Source organism: Theropithecus gelada, chromosome X, assembly GCF_003255815.1.
Source record: "Theropithecus gelada isolate Dixy chromosome X, Tgel_1.0, whole genome shotgun sequence".
NCBI lineage: Eukaryota > Metazoa > Chordata > Mammalia > Primates > Cercopithecidae > Theropithecus > Theropithecus gelada.
Window position 1 is genome coordinate 80,868,738 of NC_037689.1, and position 25,864 is coordinate 80,894,601.

The 25,864-nt window shown below is 36.9% G+C and overlaps 1 pseudogene; it reads right to left on the reverse strand.

Moving 5' to 3' along the window:
* Nucleotides 1-24,823: 24,823 nt before the first annotated feature.
* Nucleotides 24,824-25,564, reverse strand: LOC112616175 (annotated as a pseudogene).
* Between the last annotated feature and the right edge of the window lie 300 nt (nt 25,565-25,864).

Here is a 25,864-nt window from a genome sequence, read left to right on the forward strand (position 1 = left end):
AACCCTAGAAGAAAACCTAGGTAATACCATTCAGGACATAGGCATGGGCAAAGACTTCATGTCTAAAACACCAAAAGCAACGGCAGCAAAAGCCAAAATTGACAAATGGGATCTCATTAAACTAAAGAACTTCTGCACAGCAAAAGAAACTACCATCAGAGTGAACAGGCAACCTACAGAATGGGAGAACATTTTTGCAATCTACTCATCTGACAAAGGGCTAATATCCAGAACCTACAAAGAACTCAAACAAATTTACAAGAAAAAAACAAACAACCCCATCAAAAAGTGGGCAAAGGATATGAACAGATATTTCTCAAAAGAAGACATTCATACAGCCAACAGACACATGAAAAAATGCTCATCATCACTGGCCATCAGAGAAATGCAAATCAAAATCACAATGAGATACCATCTCACACGAGTTAGAACGGCAATCATTAAAAAGTCAGGAAACAACAGGTGCTGGAGAGGATGTGGAGAAATAGGAACACTTTTACACTGTTGGTGGGATTGTAAACTAGTTCAACCATTATGGAAAACAGTATGATGATTCCTCAAAAATCTAGAACTAGATGTACCATATGACCCAGCCATCCCATTACTGGGTATATACCCAAAGGATTATAAATCATGCTGCTATAAAGACACATGTACATGTATGTTCATTGCGGCACTATTCACAATAGCAAAGACTTGGAATCAACCCAAATGTCCATCAGTGACAGACTGCATTAAGAAAATGTGGCACATATACACCATGGAATACTATGCAGCCATAAAAAAGGATGAGTTTGTGTCCTTTGTAGGGACATGGATGCAGCTGGAAACCATCATTCTTAGCAAACTATCACAAGAACACAAAACCAAACACCGCATGTTCTCACTCACAGGTGGGAACTGAACAATGAGATCACTTGGACTCGGGAAGGGGAACATCACACACCGGGGCCTATCATGGGGAGGGGGAAGGGGGGAGGGATTGCATTGGGAGTTATACCTGATGTAAATGACGAGTTGATGGGTGCTGACAAGTTGATGGGTGCAGCACACCAACATGGCACAAGTATACAGATGTTAGAAACCTGCACGTTATGCACATGTACCCTAGAACTTAAAGTATAATTAAAAGAAAAGAAAAGAAAAGAAAACCATTGATCAGAGAAACGGCGATATAGCCAAGGGAGCTCTCACTGAAGGAACAGAGCTATCTATACTTCTGTGTATGACAAATGCTCTGGGAAATTGAGACCCAGTTGCCAGCCCATATGTGGTTACCTCACACCAATCAAAAGTGACTGTGGAGAGCACCCCAATTTGGAAAACCAAATGAAAATGGAGTATCTGTTCAGAATGAAAATTTTGAAGAAATTATAAATTTACCCATTGGATTGAAACCATCCAGATTAGATGTCACCAACAGTAAGAACCCAGAAATTCCGTTGAATCCAATTTTGGCCTTTGATGATGACAGGATGCTTGGGCCCCTGTATAAGGTAGATGGTGTTCAAACACAACAGACTGCAGAAGTTATATGAGTATTTCTTCTGAAGAACCAAAGCCAAAATTTAATGAGGATTTCTGAAATTAATGGAATTCCTTTCATGCTATAAAAGAGCATCCCCTCTTCTAGTTTTCTAAAGATTTCATGACCATCATTTTCAAAAGATTTATTAAAACTAGCTAAAGACAACAGACAAGATAGCGTTTCTAATAATTTTCTTCAGTAGAAAGAAAAATACTCCTCATTCTTCAGTACTTTAAAATGACTTTTTCCAGTGTGCTCCTTCTTAGCAAATTAGTATTTTCTGCATTCTTTAAAAGACAAGAGCATTTGGTTATAAAATGATTGAGTAGGATTGACTAGGCATGATTTTTTTTTTCACATAAATGGTTTGGTCTTAAAGCTTAACAACTTAAAATTGGCAAAAAAAATTTACCTTTTACCATGTAATACTTGAAAAGTAAGTACCTCTTTGCTACAAGTAGAATGAATAGGGGAAAAGTTTAAGCCTGTTTTTTTTTTTTTTAAATATTGTTGTAAAGAGCTCTATTTGTAGAGGCAAATTATAGACAGATTACCAGGTTTTTATAAATACAAACTTGTGCATGGACATTCTGCAAACCCAGCTGTCACATTCTTGCAACTCCTTTTGCAAAAGCATACTAAAAGGTTTTAAAATGTGAAGAAACATTATTTTTTCAGAGCAAGAAAATAATTTATTGTTGTCTTAAATAATGTATAAAGTTTTTCCAGATAAACTAATCAAATAAATTAGAACAATGTGACAACATTGAAAAATAAATAAATAAAAAGAAAATATCTTCTCCCAAGCCATAACATGAATTCTTATCCTCTCAACAGCATTTTCTACAGTGCAAAACTTTATTTTGATGACATCCAATTTATCACTGTTCTAAAGATAGCAGTTTTGGTATCATGTTTAAAATCTCCACAGATATATATTGATCCCAGAGATTTTCTCTTATATTTTATTCTAAAATTTTATAGTTTTCTATGACATATTTAAATCCATGATCCATTTTGGACTTTTTTCTGTACAAGGTATAAGCTATCTTTTGTGATTCTTCTGTTTTTGCCAATGAATGTCCAATTTTCCAATTACATTTGTTGAACAGACTATTCTTCTTCCATTAAATTGCTTTTGCCACTTTGGTAGTAAATCAAGTGACTCTTTTTTAACGCTGGTCATTTATTTTGTTCTCTATTATGTTCCATTGATCTATGTATGTATTTCTCCCCTTATGTCACATTACTGAAGTGTTTTAGGTGCTAACATTGGGTGAAGTAATTCCTCTCAATTTGTTCTTTTTCAAATTTATTTGGGGTGCCCTATCCTGTTTTTCTATATAATTTTGAAATAAGTTTGTATAAATTTACAAACTAATCCTGCTGGGATTTTAACAGATTGGTTTAAATCTATTTGAGGAGCTGTGATGTCTTTACTATGTTGAGTACTTCAAGCAATTATCATGGTGTTTTTTCTTCATTTATTGAGGCCATTTATTCATTGACATTTTCATCAGTCTTTTCTTGGTTAATGCACAGTTTCTGTGCATGCTTCTTAAGATTTTTACCTGAATTTTTTTTTTTTTAATTTCCAGATTGATTGAAAGTGGTATTGCTGTTTTATTCTGGTTTCAAAATATTTATTGGAAGTACATAGAAATACATTAATTTTTTGTCATCAATTTTGTATTTTACAACTTTTCTTAATTCACTTATAAGTAATAGAAATGTTTGTTTTGATTCCTTAGGTTTCCTAGGTAAACAACCATGTCATTTGCAAAGAAAGACAGTTTTGCTTTTTTGTTTCAATACGCTTGCATTTTATTTTATTTTATTGCCTTATTGAGCTGACTAGAATTTACAGTACTATAATGAATAGCTGTAGTAAGAATAGACATTATGTTCTGTTCCCAGTATTACAGGAAAAGCATTCAACTTTTCACCATTAAGTATGATGTTGTATATAGGATGCTATAGATGCTTTTTACTGGGTTGAAAACATCTTTCTATTCATAATATACTGAGAATTTTAACCATAAAAGAATTTTTAATTCTGTTAGTTTTTTTAATTAATTGATAGTGTTGTGTAATATTTTTTGTTTATCCTGTTGATAAAGTAGGTTGCATTGCTGAGTTTTTAAATATTGAAACAACTTGCATTCCTGAAATGCACTCTGCATTGTTTTGGTCTATAATTATTTTTATGTATTGATGAATTCAGTTTACTGGAATTTTTTTGAAGCTATTCGATCTAAGTTCATGACAGTTGCTCTGTAGTTGTTTGTTTGTTTGTTGTTTACATTGGCTTTGCCGTGTTTTGATATTGGTAAATACTTTCTTCATAAACTAGTCCTTCTATTTTTTTGGAATAGTTGATATTGAATTAGCATTAATTCTTTTTTTTTTTAGGTGGAGTCTCACTCTGTCACCCAGGCTGGAGTGCAGTGGTGCAATCCTGGCTCACTGCAACTTTCACCTCCCGGGTTCAAGCGATTCTCCTGCCTCAGCCTCCTGAATAGCTGGGATTACAGGCATGCACTACCACGCCTGGCTAATTTTTGTACTTTTAGTAGAGTAGGGGTTTCACCATGTTGGTCAGGCTTGTCTCGAACCCCTGAGCTTGTGATCTGCCCACCTCAACCTCCCAAAGTGCTGAAACTACAGGTGTGAGCCACCACACCCTGTCCAATAATTCATTTTTTAGTTCACGGGTACATGTACAGGTTTCTTATGTAGGTAAACTTGTGTCATGGTGGTTTGCTGCATAGATTATTTCATCACCCAGCTATTAAGCCTAGTACCAATTAGTTATTTTTGCTGACCCACTCCCTCATCCCACCCTCCACCCTGCAATAGACCCAGTGTGTGTTGTTTCCCTCTATGTGTCCATGTGTTCTTATCATTTAGCCCCCACTTATCAGTGAAAATGTGGTATTTGGTTTTCTGATCCTGCATTCATTTGATAAGGATAATGGCCTCCAGCTCTATCCATGTTCCTGCAAAGAACATAACCTCATTCTTTTTTTATGACTGCATAGTATTCCATGGTGCATATGTACCATATTTTCTTTATCCAGTCTACCAATGATGGGCATTTATGTTCCTTTCTTGTCTTTGCTATTGTGAATAGTGCTGGAAAGAACATATGTATGTATGTATCTTTATAATAGAATGATTTATATACCTTTGGATATATACCCAGAAATAGGATTGCTGGACCAAGTGGTATTTTTGCCTTTAGGTCTTTGAGGAATCACCACGCTGTTTTCCACAATGGTTGAACTAATTTACACTCCTACCAACAGTGTATAAGCATTCTTTTCTCTGCAACCTCTGCAGCATCTTTAATTTTTTGACTTTTTAATAATAGCCATTCTGACTGGTATAAGATGGTATCTCATTGTGGTTTTCATTTGCATTTCTCTAATAATCAGTGATGTTGGGATTTTTTCTATATGATCATTGGCCACATGCATGTCTTCTTTTGAAAAGTGTCGCTTCATGATTTTTGCCTATTTCGATGGAGTTGTTTGGCTCTGGTTTTTATTAAATTTGTTTAAGTTCCTGATAGATGCTGGATATTAGACCTTTGTCAAATACATAGTTTGCAAAAATTTTCTTCCATTCTATAAGTTGTCTGTTTGCTCTGTTAATAATTTCCTTTCCTGCACAGAAGCTCTTTAGTTTAATTAAATCTCATTTGTGAATTTTTGCTTTTGTTGCAATGGCTTTTTGGTGCCTTCATCATGAAAGCCTTGTTTGTTCCAATGTGCAGAACGGCACTGCGTAGGTTACCTTCCAGGGTTTTATAGTTTTGGGTTTTACACCAGTTAGAATGGCGATCATTAAAAAGTCAGGAAACAACAGGTGCTGGAGAGGATGTGGAGAAATAGGAACACTTTTACACTGTTGGTGGGATTGTAAACTAGTTCAACCATTATGGAAAACAGTATGGCGATTCCTCAAGGATCTAGAACTAGAAGTACCATATGACCCAGCCATCCCATTACTGGGTATATACCCAAAGGAGTATAAATCATGCTGCTATAAAGACACATGCACATGTATGTTTATTGCGGCACTATTCACAATAGCAAAGACTTGGAATCAACCCAAATGTCCATCAGTGACAGATTGGATTAAGAAAATGTGGCACATATACACCATGGAATACTATGTAGCCATAAAAAAGGATGAGTTTGTGTCCTTTGTAGGGACATGGATGCAGCTGGAAACCATCATTCTTAGCAAACTATCACAAGAACAGAAAACCAAACACCGCATGTTCTCACTCATAGGTGGGAACTGAACAATGAGATCACTTGGACTCAGGAAGGGGAACATCACACACCGGGGCCTATCATGGGGAGGGGGGAAGGGGAGGGATTGCATTGGGAGTTATACCTGATGTAAATGACGAGTTGATGGGTGCTGACGAGTTGATGGGTGCAGCACACCAACATGGCACAAGTATACATATGTAACAAACCTGCACGTTATGCACATGTACCCTAGAACTCAAAGTATAATAATAGTAAAAAATAAAAAAAGAAAAAGAAAAAGAATAAAAATAAAAAATAAAAGTTTTTATCCATGTTGAGTCAATTTTTGTATATGGTGTGAGGAAGGGCTCAGATTTAATCTTCTGCATATAGCTAGCCAGCTATCCCAGCACCATTTATTGAATAGGGGCTTCTTTTCCTATTCCTTGTTTTTGTCAAGATTGTTGAAGATCAAATAGTTGTAGGTGTGTGACCTTATTTCTGGGTATTGTATTTTTTCCATTTGTCTATGTGTCTGCTTTTGCATCAATACCATGTTTTGATTACTGTAGCCATATCATATGGTTTCTTTTCTTTCTTTTTTTTTTTGTTTTTTTGTTGTTGTTGTTGTTTTAGACGGAGTCTCATTCTGTTACCCAGGCTACAGTGCAGTCATGTCATATAGTTTTAAATTGGGAAGCATGATGCTTTCAGCTTTTTTTCCTTTTGCTTAGGATTCCTTGGCTATTTAGGCTCTTTTTCAGTTCCATATGAATTTTAAAATAGTTTTTTCTAGTTCTGTGAGGAATGTGAATGTTAGTTTAATAGGAATAGCATCGAATCTGTAAATTACTTTGGGCAGTATGGCCATTTTAACAATATTGATTCTTCCTCTCCATGAGCATGGATTTTTTTTCATTTATTTGTGTTATCTCTGATTTCTTTGAGCAGTGGTTTGTAGTTCTCCTTGTAGAGATCTTTAAGCTCCCTGGATAGCTGTATTTCTAGGTATTTTATTTTTTGTGGCAATTGTGAATTGAATTGCCTTTCTGATTTGACTCTCAAATGAACTGTTGTTGGTGTATAAAAATATAAGTGATTTTGCACATTGATTTTATATTCTGAGCCTTTGCTTAAGTTGTTTATCAGCTTAAGAAGTGTTTGGGCTGAGACTATGGGGGTTTTCTGAATACAGGATCATGTTGTCTGCACACAGGGATAGTTTGATTTCTTCTCTTCTTATTTGAATACGTTTATTTTTTTCTCTTGCTTCATTGCCCTGGTCAGGACTTCCAATACTATGGTGAATAGGAGTGGTGAGAGAGGGCATCTTTGTCTTGTGATGATGTTGAAGGGGAGTGTTTTCAGCTTTTGCCCATTCAGTATGATGCTGGCTGTGAGTTTGTCATAGGTAGATGGCTCTTACTATTTTGAAGTATGTTCCTTCAAAACCTACTACATTGAGAGATTTTAACATGAAGTAGTGTTGCTTTTTATTGAAAGTCTTTTCTGCATCTATTGAGATGATCTTTTGTCTTTAGTTCTGTTTATGTAATAAATTACATTTATTGATTTGTGTATGTTGAACAACCTTGCATCCCAGGGATAAAGCCTTCTTGATCATGGCGGGTCAGGTTTTTTTATGTGCTGCTGAATTCTGTTTGCAAGTATGTTGTTGAGAATTTTTGCTTCGATGTTCATCAAGGATATTTGCATGAAGTTTTTTATTTTTATTGTGTTTCTGACAGGTTTTGGTATCAGGGTGATGCTGATAGAAAGAGTTACTGAGGAGACTCTCTTCCTCAATTTTTTGGTATAGTTTCAACAGGAATGGTACCAGCTCTTCTTTGTACATCTAGTAGAATTCAGCTGTGAATCCAACTGGTTCTGGGGTTTATTTTGTTGGTAGGCTATTTATTACTGACCCAATGTCAGAGTTTGTTATTGGTCTGTTCAGGGATTCAAATTCTTTCTAGTTCATTCTTTGGAGGGTGTATGTGTCCAGGAATTTATCTGTTTTGTTTGTTTGTTTGTTTGTTTGTTTTTTATTTTATTTTATTTTATTTTATTTTTTAGATTTTCCAGTCTATGTGCACAGAGGTGTTCATAATGTTTGTAATGTTCTCTGATGTTTATTTGTATTTCTGTTGGGTCAGTGGTAATATACCCCTTGTTTTTTCTGATTGTGCTTATTTTAATCTTCTCTCATTTCTTCTTTATTCTTCTAGCTAGTGTTCTACCTATTTTATAAGTTTTTTCAAAAAAAAAAAAAAAAACAGCTCCTGGATTCATTGATGTTTTGAAAGGTTTTTACGTGTCTCTCTCTCATTTAGTTCAGCTCTGATTTTGGTTATTTCTTGTCTTTTGCTAGCTTTGGGGTTGTTTTTCTTTTTGGTTTCTAGTTTTTTGGTTGTGGATGTTAGGTTGGTAACTTGAGATTTTTCTAACTTTTTGCTGTGTGCATGTAGTGCTATAAATTTCCCTTTTACCACTGCCATTGCTGTGTCCCAGAGATTCTGGTATGTTATATATTTGTTCCTTTAATTTCTTTATTAGTCTTTTCTCATGCTGCTAATAAAGACATACCTGAGACTAGGTAATTTATAAAGAAAAGAGGTTTAATTGACTCACAGTTTCACATGGCTGGGAATGCTTCACAATCATGACAGAAGGCAAATGAGGATCAAAGTTACATCTTACATGGCATCAGGCAAGAGGGAACATGTGCAGGGGAACTTCCCTTTATAAAACCATCAGATCTCATAAGACTTATTCACTATCACGAGAACATCATGCGAGAGACCCACCCTCATGATTCAATTACCTCCCACCAGGTACCTCCCACAACATGGGGGAATTATGAGAACTACAATTTGAGATTTGGGTGGGGACATGGCCAAACCAGTCTCAAAGAACTTCTTAATTTTTGTCTTCATTTCTTTATTTACCCCAAAGTCATTCAGGAACAGGTTATTTAATTTCCATGTAATTGTATGGTTTTGAGTGAATTTCTTAGTCTTGATTTTGTGGTCTGAGAGACTGTTATCATTTCAGCTCTTTTGCATTTGCTGATAAGTGTTTTACTTCCAATTCTGTGGTCACTTTTAAAGTATGTTCCATATGACCATGAGAAAAAAATGTATATTTTGTCATTTTGAGGTGGAGAGTTCTGTAGATGTCTATCACGTCCATTTGATCCAGTGCAGAGTTCAGCTCCTGAATAGCTTTGTTAATTTTCTGTCTTGGTGATATGTTTAATATTGTCAGAGAAGTATTAAAATTTCCCACTTTTATTGCATGGGAGTCCAAGTCTCTTTGAAGGTCCTAAGAACTTGCTTCATGAATTTGGGTGCTCCTGTGTTGGGTGCATATATATTTATGATAGTTAGCTCTTCTTGTTAAATTGAACTGTTTACCATTATGAAATGCCCTTGTTTGTCTTTTCTGATCTTTTTTGATTTAAAATCTGTTTTGTCAGAATTTAGGATCACAACCCCTGCTTTTTTCTGTTTTCCATTTGCTTGATATATTTTTCTCCATTCCTTTATTTTGAGCATATATGCATCATTGCATGTGAGATGAGTCTCTTGAAGACAGCATACCAATGGATCTTGGTTCTTTATTCAGCTTTCCAGTCTGTGTCTTTTAATTGGGGCATTTAGCCCACTTACATTCAAGGTTAGTATTGATATTTGTGATGATGTTTGCACATCACATTCTTTTTTTTTTTTTTTTTTTTTTTTTAGACAGGGTATTGCTCTATCGCCCTATTTGGAGTGCAGTAGTATGAGCTGAGTTCACTGCTGTCTCTGTCTCCCAGCTTCAAGTGATTCTCATGCCTCAGCCTCCTGAGTAGCTGGGACCACAGGCATGTGCCAACACACCCAGCTAAGTTTTGTATTTTTAGTAGAATGGGGTTTCACCATGTTGCCCAGGCTGGTCTCGAACTCCTGGCCTCAAGTGATCCACCTGCCTCAGCCTCCCAAAGTGCTGGGATTACAGGCATGAGCCACCATGCCCTAGTATTGATATTTGTAAATTTGATCCTGTCATTATGTTAGCTGGTTATTTTGCAGACTTGTTGATGTGGTTGCTTTATAGTGTCTCCGGTCTCTGTGCTTCATGGTGTTTTTGTAGTAGCTGATAATGGACTTTCCTTGCTATATTTAGGGCTTTATAAGGCAGGTCTAATGGTGATGAATTCCCTCAGCATTTGCTCGTCTGAAAAGGATTTAATTCTCCTTTGTTTGTGAAGCTTCTTTGGACTGAATAGGAAATTTTGGGTCGGAATTTCTTTTTCTTTAAGAATGTTGAATATTGGCCCTCAATCTGTTCTGGCTTTTAGAGTTTCTGCTTAGACGTCTGCTGTTAGTCTGATGAGTTTCCCTTTGTAGGTGACCTTGGTTTTGTCTGTAGCTGCCTTTAACATTTTTTTCTTTAATTTCAACCTTGGAGAATCTGATAACTGTGCCTCATGGGTAATCTTGTGAAGTATCTTCCTGGGGTTCTCCGCATTTCCTGAATTGGAATGTTGGCCTTTCTAGCTAGGCTGGGAAAGTTCTCATGCATGATGTCCTGAAATGGATTTTCCAAGTTGGTTCCATTTTCCCTATGTCTTTTAGGGACACCACTGAGTCATAGATTCAGTCTTATTACAAAAATCCTATATTTCTCAGAGGTTTTGTTTGTTCCTTTTTATTCTTTTCTTCTCTATTCTTGGCTGTCTTGTTTCAGAAAGCAAGTCTTCAAGCTCTGTGATTCTTTTCTCTGCTTGGTGTATTCTGCTATTAATACTTGTGGTTGCATTATGCAATTTTTGTAGGGTGTTCTTCAACCCTATCAGGTTGTTTACATTCTTTTCTATACTGGCTATTTTGTCTGTTATTTTCTGTATTGTTTCATCATGATTTTTAGCTTCCTTGGATTGAGTTTTAATGTACCTCTGTAACTCAATGATCTTAACTCTTATCTGCATTCTAAATTATATTTCTGTCATTTTAGCTTTCTCAGCCAGTTCAGAACCCTTGCTGGATAGGTGATGTGGTTGTTTGAAAAAAATAAGGCATTCTGGATTTTTTAGTTGTCTGGGTCCTTACACTTATTCTTTCTCTTCTTTGTGGGTTTATTTTTCTTTAACCTTCGAAATTGCTTACCTTTGAATGGAATTTTTTCCTTTTTAAAAATTGTTATTATATTTTATTTCCATAGGTTTTGGGAGAACAGGTGATATTTGATTACATGAATAAGTTTTTTAGTGGTGATTTCTGAGATTTTTGTGCACCCATCACCCAAGCATATACACTATGCCCAATGAGTAATCTTTTTATCTTTCACTCTCATCCCATTCTCCTCTCTGGGTCCCCAAAGTCTATTGTACTGTTCTTATGCCTTTGCATCCTCATAACTTAGCTCCTACTTTTAAGTGAAAGCATACCATGTTTGGTTTTCCATTCCTGAGTTACTTCCCTTAGAGTAGTGGTCTCCAATTCCATCCAGGTTGCTGCAAATGCCATTATTTAGTGCCTTTTAATGGCTGAGTAGCATTCCATAGTATATATATGTTAAAATTTCTTTATCCACTAGTTGATAGATGGGCATTTGGGTTGCAGTGCCAAATTGGCAAATGTCAACAATTTTGCAATTTTGAATTGTGCCACTATAAACATATGTGTGCAAGTATCTTTTTCATATAATGACTTCTTTTCCTCTGAGTAGATACATGGTAGTAGGATTACTGGGTCAAGTGGTAGATAGAAATCTTTCATACACTGTTTTCCATAGTGGTTGTACTAGCTTACGTTCCCACCAGCAGTGTAAAAGTGTTCCTTTTTTTCTTTTCTTTTCTTTTTCTTTTCTTTTCTTTTTCTTTTTCTTTTTTTTTTTTTTTTTTTTTTTTTTTTTTTTTTTTTTTTTTTTTTTTGAGATGGAGTCTCACTTTGTCGCCCAGGTTGGAATGCAGTGGCATGATCTTGGCTCACTGCAAACTCCACCTCCTGGGATCAAGCAATTATCTGCCTCATCTTCCCAAGTAGCTGAGATTATAGGTGCCCACCACCACACCCAGCTAATTTTTGTATTTTTAGTAGAGAGGGGGTTTCATCATCTTGGCCAGGCTGGTCTTGAACTCCTGACCTCGTGATCCACCCACCTCAGCCTCCCAAAGTGCTGGGATTGCAGGCATGAGCCATCAGGCCTGGCCAAAGTGTTCCCTTTAAACAACAACCAGCCAACATCTATTATTTTACAATTTTTTGATTGTGGCCATTTTTGCAAGAGTAAGGTGGTGTTGCATTGTGGTTTTGGTTTGGATTTTCCTGATAATTAGTGATGTTGATCATTTTTTCATATGTTTGTTGGTCATTTGTGTGTGTGTGTGTGTGTGTGTATGTATATATATATATATATATATATAGAGAGAGAGAGAGAGAGAGAGAGAGAGAATTATCTATCCATGTCCTTAGCCCATTTTTTGATGGAATTGTTTGTTTTTTTCTTGCTGATATGTTTGAGCTTTTGTACATTCTGGATATTAGTTTTTTGCTGACTGTGAACATGATGAAGATTTTCTCTCTGGGTTGTGTTTACTCTGCTGATTATTTCTTTCACTGTGCAGTAACTTTTTAGCTTAATTAAGTCTCATCTATTTATATTTGTTTTTATAGCAGTTGCTTTTGCATCCTTGGTCATGAAGTCTTTGCCTAAGCCAATGTCTGGAAGGGTTTTTGTGATGTTATATTCCAGAATTTTTATGGTTTCAGGCCTTACATTTAAGTGTTTGATCAATTTTGAGTTGATTTTTGTATAAGGTGAGAAATGAGGATCCAGCTTTATTCTTCTACTTGTGGCTTGCCAATTATACCTAAACAAGGAGGTGAGAAACCTCTAAAAGGAAAACTACAAAACACTGATGAAAGAAATCATGGATGACACCAACAAATGGAAACACATCTCATACTCATGGAATGGTAGAATTAATATTGTGAAAATGGCCATACTGGCAAAAGCAATCTACAAATTGAATGCAATTCCCATCAAAATACCATCATCATTCTTCACAAAGCTAGAGAAAATAATTCTAAAACTCATATGGAACCAAACAAGAGCCTGCATAGCCAAAGCAAGACCAATCAAAAAGAACAAATCTGGAGGCATCACATTACCTGACTTCGAACTATGCTATAAGGCCCTAGTCACCCAAACAGCATGGTACTGGTTTGAAAATAGGCACATAGACCAATGGAACAGAATAGAGAACTCAGAAATAAAGCCAAATACTCACAGCTAACTGATTTTCAACAAAGTCAAGAAAAACATAAAGTGAGTAAAGAACACCCTATTCAACAAATGGTGCTGGGATAATCGAATGGGTTTTTTTCTTTTATCTTATTTGGTGATTTTGAGAGTTTGATTGTGGTATAAGGTGGATTCAGCTGACTCACTTCATTTCTGCAAGATTTTAGGGTGCCAACACTCAGCTCCCAACTCCTGGACTGCACGTGCTAACTTTGAGGGACTTGTATGAGGCCCTAACTTTGTTATCTGGATTACTGTGGTTAGGAATCTACTGAAATGGAAGGCCAAGGTATTCTCGAACTACTGGTCACTACCTTCTGATGGGTGGTGTCAGACAGAACATTTCATAGTGCAGTGACAGTGTGATCCATTCTCATGTACACATGCGAGCAACAGCAGTAGTGGCAGCTATGGCAGAGTTCTAGCAGGTCCTGGGGTGCCTGCCTCCCTGTTCACCACAGTGGAAGATGAGAGTCCCTTGCTGGTGATTGTGTGTGTGATCACGCTGGAGGTGGTGTTGGTTCAGGATTGAGGCACTGGCGGGTGCTGGTCTGGATTCCTTCTCTGTGCCCCAGAAGCAGGAATGGTAACTCAAGGTGGGGTAAGATCCGCGGTTCTCTACGCAGTGTTAATGCAAGGGTGAGGTGCTGGCAAGGGTGGGGCTAGCTTTCTTTGTGCCTACCAAGTCTCCATCTGCAATGGCGGTTGACATGGGGCTGGGAGGTGGACTGTACTTCCACCTGCTGGCGGGACAAGGAAAGCAAAATTGCCCACACAGACATGCACGAGTAAAGTGATGTGAAAAGTTGTTGTGGTCCCAAGGGGAAGCTGCAGTATGTGGAGGGAGTGTGTGGCCATAGAGTTTGCCATGCTGGGACTTTCTGCCAGTCAGTCATGGTCTGACAGTGCAGATCCTGTGGTGTGTCTGTCCCCAGGGCACCTGAGGCTGTCCTGCAAAAAGGTGTGGCCATGCTACAACCCCGAGAGAGGCCAGCCACCCAACCAAGGGGTGCTCAGGTTGGATCAGCCCTGTCTGTTGTGGAGGACTACCCTGCAGAGCTCATGACCAACAGTACCCTTAGGGCTAAAGTCTTCTAGGGGAGCAAGTCAAGCCTAGGAGGATAGTCATCTCTGGCTGTGCTTTGCTACAGATGTTCCTGCAACAAACCTGAGCTCCACATCTGCTGACTTGCTGCCTCTACCACTTTTCTAAGCAGCTTTCCTTGCCAACTCAATTGTCCATGGTGTTTGAGGGGTCTCCTTCTTTTGGGGTTCCAGAGGCCTGTGGTGAGAATGGGTTGTTCCTTGTCAGTTCAACCCACTCATTTCCCCAAAGCTGTCGGGGGCCAGGAACAAGTCCAGGTGCACTGTTGCCCCTTGTAAAGTTCACAGATTTCTCCCCCTTCAGTCCAGCTTCCTTCTTCACTCTGTCCACAGTTGGTGCTTTTCCTCTGAAGATCTGTTAGGAGCATGGCAGTCATCTTGGTCTCTTGGTGGAAGCTGTTCCACCTGGCTTTCTAGTTAGTCATCTTGCCCTCCTTCCCTGCATTAATTCTTTAAATGCTTTTCAATCAAGACCTAGTGATTTTTAAAGTTATCGCTTATAGATAAAATTATTTGTAATTTATTTCAATAGTTATTTAGTGGTGAATTCTGCGATTTTAGCGCACCTGTAACCCAAGCAATATACACTGTACCCAATATGTCATCTTTTATCTATCATCCCTTTCCCAATCTCCCCCCATGAGTCCCCAAATTCCATTATATCACTCTATATATTTTCGTGTCCTCATAGCTAAGCTCCCACTTCAAGTGAGAACATCCAGTATGTATATTCCTGAGATGCTTTTCTTAGAATAACGGCCTCCAGCCCCTTCCAAGTTTGTGGCAAAAAGCATCATTTTGTTTCTTATTTATGGATGAGCAGTATTCCATGGTGTATATATAGCATATTTATTTTTATCCACTTGTTGGTTAATGGGCACTTAGGTTGGTTCTCTATCCTCACAACTGTGATTTATGCTGCTATAAACACACATATGCATGTGTATTTTTCATATAATGACTTCTTTTCATTGGAGTAAAGACCCACTGGGATTGCTGGATCAAATGATAGATCTACTTTTAGTTCTTAAAGGAATCTCCATACAGTTTTCCAAAGTGGTTGTACTAACTTGCATTCCTGCCAGGAGTGTTCCCTTTTTACCAGATCAACATCTATTGTCTTGAATTTTTAGTTATGGCTATTCTTGCAGGAGTGTCTCATTGTGGTTTTAATTTGCATTTCCCTGATGATTAGTGATGTTGAACATTTTTTCATATGTCTTGTGGTTGTTTGCGTATCTTCTATTGAGAAACACTTATTTATGGTTTTTTTACCACTTTTTGTTGGGAATTTTTTTCTTGATAATTTGTTTGAGTTCCTTGTAGATTCTATATACTAGCCCTTTGTTGGATGCATAGTTTACAAATATTTTCTCCCACTCTGTGGGTTGTCTGTTTACTCTGCAAATTATTTCTTTTGCTGTGCAGAAGGTTTTTAGTTTAATTAGGTTTCATTTACTTACTTCTTTCTATTGAAATTACTGCTGTGTCTTAGCTATGAATTCTTTGCCGAAGCCATATCTCCAGAAAAGTATTTCTAGTGTTATCTTCTAGAATTTCTACAGTTTCAGATCTTTCTTAGATTTAAGTCTTTGATCCATCACGAGTTGATTTTTGCATAAGATGAGGGATGGGGATGCAGTTTCATTCTTCTACATGTGGCTTGTCAGTTTTCCCAACACCATTTATTGAATAGGGTGTCCTTTCCCCAAGTTACAGTTTTGAATGCTTTGTCAAAGATCAGTTGGCTGTAAGTATTCGGCTTTATTTTTGGGTTCTCTATTCTGTTCCATTGCTCTAAGTGACTGAAAATTGTATGATTTTCTATTTTGGGTGAGATTGGGTAGTTTGAGCTTTTGGAAAATTGGCACATTTCTTCTGTGTTGCCTAATTTATGTGTGTAAAATTGTTCATGGTACTCTGTATTTATCATTTAAAGCAGGAGTTCCCAAACCCTGGGCTGCAGACCAGTACCAACCTATGGCCTGTTAGGAACCGGGCCACATAGCTGGAGGTGAGCGGCAATCGAGTGAGAATTACCACCTGCCTCCTGTCAGATCAGTGGCAGCTTTAGAGTCCCATAGGAGAGCAAACCCTATTGTGAACTGTGCATGCAAAGGCTCTAGGTTGTGCGCTCCTTATGAGAATCTAACTAATGCCTGGTGATCTGAGGTGGAACAGTTTCTGCCTGAAACCACCCCCTCTCCAACTTTCCCCCAGTTCATGGAAAAATTGTCTTCCACAAAACTCGTCTCTGGTGCCAAAAAGGTTTTGGACCACTGATGTAAAATGCTTTAGGATCTTTAGTTATATGATCTGTTCCATTTATGATATTGCTATATTTTATCTTTTCTCTTTATATCTTTGTCAGTCTCATGAGAAGTTTATTAATTTGTCAATCTTTACAAAAGCCATCATTCTGTTACTTTGATTTTCTTTATTGTTTTTGGTTTTAGATGCATTAAGATATTTTTCTTATTCTTATTTGCTTTCTTCTGCTTGCATCAAATTTATTTTTTCTTCTTTTTGTAGTGTCTTGATATGAGAGCTTAAATTTTTAATTTGAGATCTTTCCTATTTTCTAATGCAAGAAGACCGGACCTTTGAAAAAGACACAGTATATTCTTGCTACTAGAAAAAATTACTTATAACACAATTATGTAGATAGGCTGAAAGCAAAAGGAAAAAAAACATGTATCACATGCAAACCCTAATTTGAAATAGAACAGGAGTGGCTATATTAATATCAGGTAAACTACCATAAATTTACCTTCAATATTGCTTTAGCTTTATTGCATACAATTTGATGTGTTGTATTTTCTCTTTCGTTCAATTCTACATAATTTTTTGAGAATTCTTTTTTACCCATTAATTATTTAGAAGTGTGGTGTTTATTTTCAAAACCTTTGGAGATTATTCTTCTTTGTTTATGTTATTTATTTATAGATTGATTCTATTATAATCTGAGAACAGAATATGTATACATTCAATTCTTTTACATTTGTTTGTTTTTGTGGCCCAGAGTGTAGTCTATATAAGTGATTACTTCATGGAAGTTTGAATAGAATGTGATGTATATTCTGTTGTTGTTACATAGTGTTCTATTAATGTACACTTAGATTCTATTGGTTGATGATGATGTTAAGTTTTCTATATCATTGCATAATTTTCTTATTTCTGTCAATTGCTGAGAAATGTTTCTCAATGTCCCCAATTATAAATATAATTTTTTCCCTATAGTGCTCTTAGTATTTGCGTCATGTAATTTGAAGCTTTCTTGTTTTGTACAGAGACAGTTAAATAGCTACATTTTCTTCCTGAATTTATATTATAATGTAATGATGTTATTTGTTCCTAGTAATTTTCTTCGCTTTAAATTTTACTGTACCTGATATTAATATAGTCATTCCTGTTCTCTTTTAAAATTAGTGTTTATATGCTACATATATTTTTTTCTTTTTGCTTTCAGCCTGTCTAAATAATTACATTTGAAGTGATTTTCTTGTAGTAATCATATACTTGGTCCTTTTAAAAAAAGAACAACCCTATCTGACAATATCCAATTGGTAAATTAGGTATAATACAGTTTCATTAATTATTGTTATGCTAGAGCTAAAATTTGATGTTGAATCTCATTGTTGATTCATGGGCATGAACATTTGGTTCTTTGTTAGGCAACACTGACATCAGAGGGGAAAACACAGGATTGATTAGCAGTGCATTTCACCAACTTGTTTCTTTCGTTGCTGCTTACTAGGGTTTATATCCTCACTTGTCCTTGTTGACCTTAGTGGAATCGAAGACTTAGTCCCTACTAGAACCACCTAATGCCACCTCCTTCTGCCTTGATGCTGCTATTTGAAAGTATAAGATCAGCTTCTTCCTGGCTCCACTAATATCAATGGAGGGGAAAGCAGAGTGCTGAACTGCATCATGTTGCAGGCCTCACACCACGACCTTGTGGGATGATGATTTTGAATTGTATCTGGTCCCTACCAACACGAGGCTTGTGAAAAGGAAAGTGCTAAGTAGCACCAAATAACATCCCCTCATTTGTGCTAGGTGAGAGTGGAAGTGGAGCTTCCTACTAGGCCCTGTTGACACCACCCTTGCAAAACAGAGCTCCAACTAACACTGTTTGAGCCTGCCCCATTGTTGCCTCTTTGACACCTCATTACATTAGGTCAGGATGAATGATCTGCTCCACCTTGGGCTGTGCTGATATTTATGGGGAAAGTGGAGTGCCCAGTAATACCAGCTCACACCACCTATTGCTTCAGAATAGGAAGAAGTGCCTTCCACTATGCCATTGCTGAAAACAGTATGCCCCTGTTGCTTTTGGAGAGGGTGTAAGTTCAGCTCCTTGCTGGGATCCACTGAAACCATCTTTCATAATAGAAAGGTTCTAACTCACACCACCTGTTGTTTTTGGGTGGAGGTGGTAGTTTAGCTCCTTAACAGTTCCTACTGACACCAGGGGTTGGAAGAGGTGTGTTCTTCCTAGTAGTACCCCATTGCTGTCTCATGGCAGTGGAATCTCAACTTTCTGCTGGGACCTGCAGCACAACAGTGGGGAAAGCAAAGTGCTGACTAGCTTTGCCATTTACTGCTCATTCTGCTTTATTTTGCTGCTAGGTAGAGATGGAAGCCCAACTTCCTGCTTGGTTCCACTAACACCACACAAGTGAGGGAATTAAAGTACCCTCTCCCAGGACCAAGCAGGGAGTGGAAGTTCAATTTCTTCATTGCGACCCCTTAACACCACTTTTTTTTTCCTATGCCTGTTAGTAATTCTGAGTTGATTTCTCCAGTGCCCTGTCCAACATATGGAAGGCAGAAAGAAAACACACGGAACACATCAAGTTTCTAATATTTCAAGATCCCTAAGCAGACCACCCTCTTCTTTCCATCCTTCTCATCCTTCAGAGTTGTTTTACGTTTTGTTATATCCATATTTTTTATTTGGGTGGAGAAGCCTAGAGAAGATAGAAACTATTCTATCCCGAAAGGAATCCAGCAGTATATTTTTAAATTTAGTTTTCTTCTTACTATTAGAATATGAAGACACAATTGGTTTTCTTTTAGGGGGAGATTTTAGTTTTTCACCCTTGTCATTAAGATGCATTGCCTCTCATCATCAACATTGAGCACTTACAATATACTAGACATTATAGAACATATAGAAAATGTCCCTGCTCTTAAGAAGCTTGCATTCTAAAAAATAAAATAAAATAAAACTTCAAAATAACATTGTTTTGTTTGCTGTTTTTTGAAAAGTGTTAAAGGGCTATCCTATAGTGTGAGCTTTGAGTATAACGTAGCCCCAACATTATTTAAAAAACAGAGGAAGAAAAAGAATAATAGATTTTTTTAAAATTATTATTATACTTTAAGTTCTAGTGTACATGTGCATAACATGCAGGTATGTTACATATGCATACTTGTGCCATGTTGGTGTGCTGCACCCATCAACTGGTCAGCACCCATCAACTCATCATTTACATCAGGTATAACTCCCAATGCAATCCCTCCCCCCTCCCCCATCCCCCTCCCCATGATAGGCCCTGGTGTGTGATGTTCCCCTTCCCGAGTCCAAGTGATCTCATTGTTCAGTTTCCACCTATGAGTGAGAACATGCGGCATTTGGTTTTCTGTTCTTGCAATAGTTTGCTGAGAATGATGGTTTCCAGCTGCATCCATGTCCCTACAAAGGACACAAACTCATCCTTTTTTATGGCTGCATACTATTCCATGGTGTATATGTGCCATATTTTCTTAGTGCAATCTGTCACTGATGGACATTTGGGTTGATTCCAAGTCTTTGCTATTGTGAATAGTGCCGCAATAAACATATGTGTGCGTGTGTCTTTATAGCAGCATGATTTATAATCCTTTGGGTATATCCCCAGTAATGGGATGGCTGGGTCATATGGTACATCTAGTTCTAGATCCTTGAGGAATCGCCATACTGTTTTCCATAATGGTTGAACTAGTTTACAATCCCACCAACAGTGTAAAAGTGTTCCTATTTCTCCACATCCTCCCCAGCACCTATTGTTTCCTGACTTTTTAATGATTGCCATTCTAACTTGTGTGAGATGGTATCTCATTGTGATTTTGATTTGCATTTCTCTGATGGCCAGTGATGATGAGCATTTTTTCATGTGTCTGTTGGCTGTATGAATGTCTTCTTTTGAGAAATGTCTGTTCATATCCTTTGCGCACTTTTTGATGGGGTTGTTTGTTTTTTTCTTATAAATTTGTTTGAGTTCTTTGTAGGTTCTGGATATTAGCCCTTTGTCAGATGAGTAGATTGCAAAAATGTTCTCCCATTCTGTAGGTTGCCTGTTCACTCTGATGGTAGTTTCTTTTGCTGTGCAGAAGCTCTTTAGTTTAATGAGATCCCATTTGTCAATTTTGGCTTTTGTTGCCGTTGCTTTTGGTGTTTTAGACATGAAGTCCTTGCCCATGCCTATGTCCTGAATGGTATTACCTAGATTTTCTTCTAGGGCTTTTATGGTATTAGGTCTAACATTTAAGTCTCTAATCCATCTTGAATTAATTTTCGTATAAGGAGTAAGGAAAGGATCCCGTTTCAGCTTTCTACTTATGGCTAGCCAATTTTCCCAGCACCATTTATTAAATAGGGAATCCTTTCCCCATTTCTTGTTTCTCTCAGGTTTGTCAAAGATCAGATGGCTGTAGATGTGTGGTATTATTTCTGAGGACTCTGTTCTGTTCCATTGGTCTATATCTCTGTTTTGGTACCAGTACCATGCTGTTTTGGTTACTGTAGCCTTGTAGTATAGTTTGAAGTCAGGTAGCGTGATGCCTCCAGCTTTGTTCTTTTGACTTAGGATTGTCTTGGAGATGCGGGCTCTTTTTTGGTTCCATATGAACTTTAAAGCAGTTTTTTCCAATTCTGTGAAGAAACTCATTGGTAGCTTGATGGGGATGGCATTGAATCTATAAATTACCTTGGGCAGCATGGCCATTTTCACGATATTGATTCTTCCTATCCATGAGCATGGTGTGTTCTTCCATTTGTTTGTGTCCTCTTTTATTTCACTGAGCAGTGGTTTGTAGTTCTCCTTGAAGAGGTCCTTTACATCCCTTGTAAGCTGGATTCCTAGGTATTTTATTCTCTTTGAAGCAATTGTGAATGGAAGTTCATTTATGATTTGGATCTCTGTTTGTCATTTACTGACATATAAGAATGCTTGTGATTTTTGCACATTAATTTTGTATCCTGAGACTTTGCTGAAGTTGCTTATCAGCTTAAGGAGATTTTGGGCTGAGACGATGGGGTTTTCTAAATATATAATCACATCATCTGCAAACAGGGACAATTTGACTTCATCTTTTCCTAACTGAATACCCTTTATTTCTTTCTCTTGCCTGATGGCCCTAGCCAGAACTTCCAACACTATCTTGAATAGGAGTGGTAAGAGATGGCATCCCTGTCTTGTGCCAGTTTTCAAAGGGAATTTTTCCAGTTTTTGCCCATTCAGTATGATATTGGCTGTGGGTTTTTCATAAATAGCTCTTATTATTTTGAGGTACGTTCCATCAATACCGAATTTATTGAGCGTTTTTAGCATGAAGGGCTGTTGAATTTTGTCAAAGGCCTTTTCTGCATCTATTGAGATAATTATGTGGTTTTTGTCTTTAGTTCTGTTTATATGCTGGATTATGTTTATTGATTTGCGTATGTTAAACCAGCCTTGCATCCCAGGGATGAAGCCCACTTGATCATGGTGGATAAGCTTTTTGATGTTCTCCTGGATCTGATTTGCCAGTATTTTATTGAGGATTTTTGCATCGATATTCATCAGGGATATTGGTCTAAATTTCTCTTTTTTTGTTTTGTCTCTGCCAGGCTTTGGTATCAGGATGAAGTTGGCCTCATCAAATGAGTTAAGGAGGATTCCCTCTTTTTCTATTAATTGCAATACTTTCAGAAGGAATGGTACCAGCTCCTCCTTGTACCACTGGTAGAATTCAGCTGTGAATCCATCTGGTCCTGGACTTTTTTTGGTTGATAGACTATTAATTATTGCCTCAATTTCAGAGCCTGCTATTGGTCTATTCAGGGATTCAACTTCTTCCTGGTTTAGTTTTGGGAGAGTGTAAGTGTCCAGGAAATTATCCATTTCTTCTAGATTTTCTAGTTTATTTGCGTAGAGGTGTTTATAGTATTCTCTGATGGTAGTTTGTATTTCTGTGGGGTTGGTGGTGATATCCCCTTTATCATTTTTTATTGTGTCTATTTGATTCTTCTCTCTTTTCTTCTTTATTAGTCTTGCTAGTGGTCTATCAATTTTGTTGATCTTTTCAAAAAACCAACTCCTGGATTCATTGATTTTTTGGAGGGTTTTTTTTGTGTCTCTATCTCCTTCAGTTCTGCTCTGATCTTAGTTATTTCTTGCCTTCTGCTAGCTTTTGAATGTGTTTGCTCTTGCTTCTCTAGTTCTTTTAATTGTGATGTTAGAGTGTCAATTTTATATCTTTCCTGCTTTCTCTTGTGGGCATTTAGTGCTATAAATTTTCCTCTACACACTGCTTTAAATGTGTCCCAGAGATTCTGGTATGTTGTATCTTTGTTCTCATTGGTTTCAAAGAACATCTTTATTTCTGCCTTCATTTTGTTATGTACCCAGTAGTCATTCAGGAGCAGGTTATTCAGTTTCCATGTAGTTGAGTGGTTTTGATTGAGTTTCTTAGTCCTGAGTTCTAGTTTGATTGCACTGTGGTCTGAGAGACAGTTTGTTATAATTTCTGTTCTTGTACATTTGCTAAGGAGTGCTTTACTTCCAATTATGTGGTCAATTTTGGAATAAGTGTGATGTGGTGCTGAGAAGAATGTATTCTGTTGAAAGAATAATAGATTTTAAAGGTAGACAATGACAGACCATTCAGGATAGGTAGAACTTAAACACAATCTCATTAACTAAAGAGTGATTTGCTGCAATAAGTAGGATGAGGAAAATAGTTTGTGGAATGAAAGCAAGGGAAGCAGGGTATTTTAGACATTGACTGGAGCCAGAATCATTATGTGGTCTTTTTGCAAGTACATGGCCACCAAGTAGGAATGGTTAGTGATAAGACAGAGGACTAAAAAAGGCAGGTAATCTTGTGCACCTGATACATAGAAAGAATAAAGGATCAAAATTGAAGGCAGACTGTAACAGTATGAAGAAATTCTTAAAAAATAAATGTGATTCAGAAGCACAAAACTTACAGTTAGTGCTACCCAGTGTCATGATGAGCCAAAAACTTTGTGGCTTCCTAAGTTAAAAAATGCTATATACCAACATTTTAAATGGAACATATTACCCTTTTAAAAATCAATGTCTCCCTCCCTCCCAAAAAATAATAACTCATTTTTTCAGAGTGGGAGGAGGAGAAGAGAACATGGGAAATTATTGAAAACAGTAGTTGTATTGATAATATTTTCCTTATGACAATCTTTGTGTTTAAACTTGGTAAAAGCCCATTAGCTGCCAAGAGAAAATAAGAAATAAATTTCTGAAAATATACAATTTCTTTTAGAGAAGTTTCAGAACCAAAAGACTAATTTACATGAAAAACTATAGAAACCATACTTGAAATGCCTACTCATAAAACTTTTATTCTACTTACACAAACAGTATATATGTTCTTAACAATTAAACTTGAATTGTTCATGAAAATTTTATAAGACACTAAACAGAGCTGGCTATCATCTCAAATACAACAGATTTTTTTTGTTTTACTGCTGTGCTATCTATCTATAAAGTATATATAGTATATATATAGTAATGTGTATATATATACACATTGAAGTGTGTATGTATATGTGTGTGTGTGTGTGTGTATAGTAATGGATATAAAGCAATTTGCTTTTACTGCATCTTTAATTTTTCATTTGTTCTTAGGTTGCCTAAATCATTTAAATACAAATAAAATGAGTGTAACAAAAAATAACAAACACAAGCAGCAGATAACTTTACAAATAATAGAATGTAAAACATTTCTGTCCTTATCCAGAGTAAATTGAGTCACAACTTTGTTGAAAGGAACACTTCTGCAGCTGTAGTCAAAGGTATGCACATTGAGGTTGAGCATTCCACAGATATACATGGTTCAACATGTGGTATCCATAGTATACCTGTTTCTATTACAGCCTTGTAAGTGATTCAAACCTTAAAGTATTCACAATTGCTACTCCTGTGACTCCTGTGACTGGAACCAATTATCCCTTTGATTTCCCACCAGGACAAATCAATATGTATGCAGTTTTCTTTGCTTAGACATGGAAACAGTTTTACACTGGCCCTTGTGAAGCCACAATGTACAAAAAGTACCATTCTAAACATACATAACTTGTGTAAATATTTTATATCTGCATATTGTCTACCTCAAGATGAAAACAGATAACTCCCTAAAAATATTAACTGGCTCTAATCTCCTAACATTAAACATAAAAAACCACATGAGAAATATAGGAATTCAAATAAAAGTAACAGATTTTTATCAAATTAAAAACCTGTCATAAATGGTAAAGAAGAAAACTACTTGTGGGGCAGCATGGAGAAAAAAATGATCTACTGTGTAAATTTTAGAATGAGGCTGATGAAAGTTGAAAGACTGGTTAATTTTCTCCTCCTTCTCTTACTTCAGTTTCATCTCCTTGGGTATCTGATGTCCACAATGTCAAGCCATTTCTCAGTAGTTACAAAACTAGTGTGCTGTCTTCGTATGGCTCTGCACTAAATGTGTCAAATTCAGCAATGGCTTTATCAAAAGCTGTCTTTGTAAGAGAGCAGGTTTTATCTGGGGAGTTCAGAATCTCATAATGGAATACAGAAAAATTAAGGGCCAGACCCAATCTGGTAGGATATGTTGGTTGCATTTCCTTTTTGCTGATTTCAAAAGCTTCTCTGTATGCTTACTGTGACTGATCCACAATCTATTTCTTCTCATCACCAGCAGAAACTTCAGCTACATAACAATAGTAGTATCCTTTTATTTTCAAATAGAAGACTTTGCTCTCTGTGAAGCATTGGGGATCAAGTACATTTGAAAAAAGAGATAGTACTTTATTGCAGATATGTCTTAGCTCAGTCTCAATTTTATCTCTGTACTCTTGAGCTAAATGCTGGGGTTTTTTTTTTTTTAGCACCTTCCCTCATTTGTTTAATACTTAAAAGACCCTCCAAGATGACCTATGGGCTCCTTCAACAATTTTATAAGTAATTGAATGAAGATTCCTCTCCTCATTGGATAATTCAGCTCCTTGCTCAGTGATAGACTTCATGCAGGCTGCCATGTCATCATATTGCTCAGCTTGCTCCACTAGTTTGGCCTTCTGAACAAACTCATATTTATCCATGACCCAAGAATATTTGAATATTTATTCATGACTGGATGTTCTGTGTCTGGAGTGGGTGGTGGCAGATGAACTGGGGCTTAGCAGTCTCTGGGTAGCACTGGTGGCAGGAGCGAGGCTGAGATTCTACAATTAATTGTCATTTTTTTGTTATGTATGTACATATTTATTTTTAAACATTTAAAAAATTTCCGTAGCTTTTGAGGTACAAGTGGTTTTTGGTTACACATATGAATTGTATAGTGGTGAAGTCTAATATTTAAGTGCACCGTCAACAGAGCAGTGTACATTGTACTGAATATG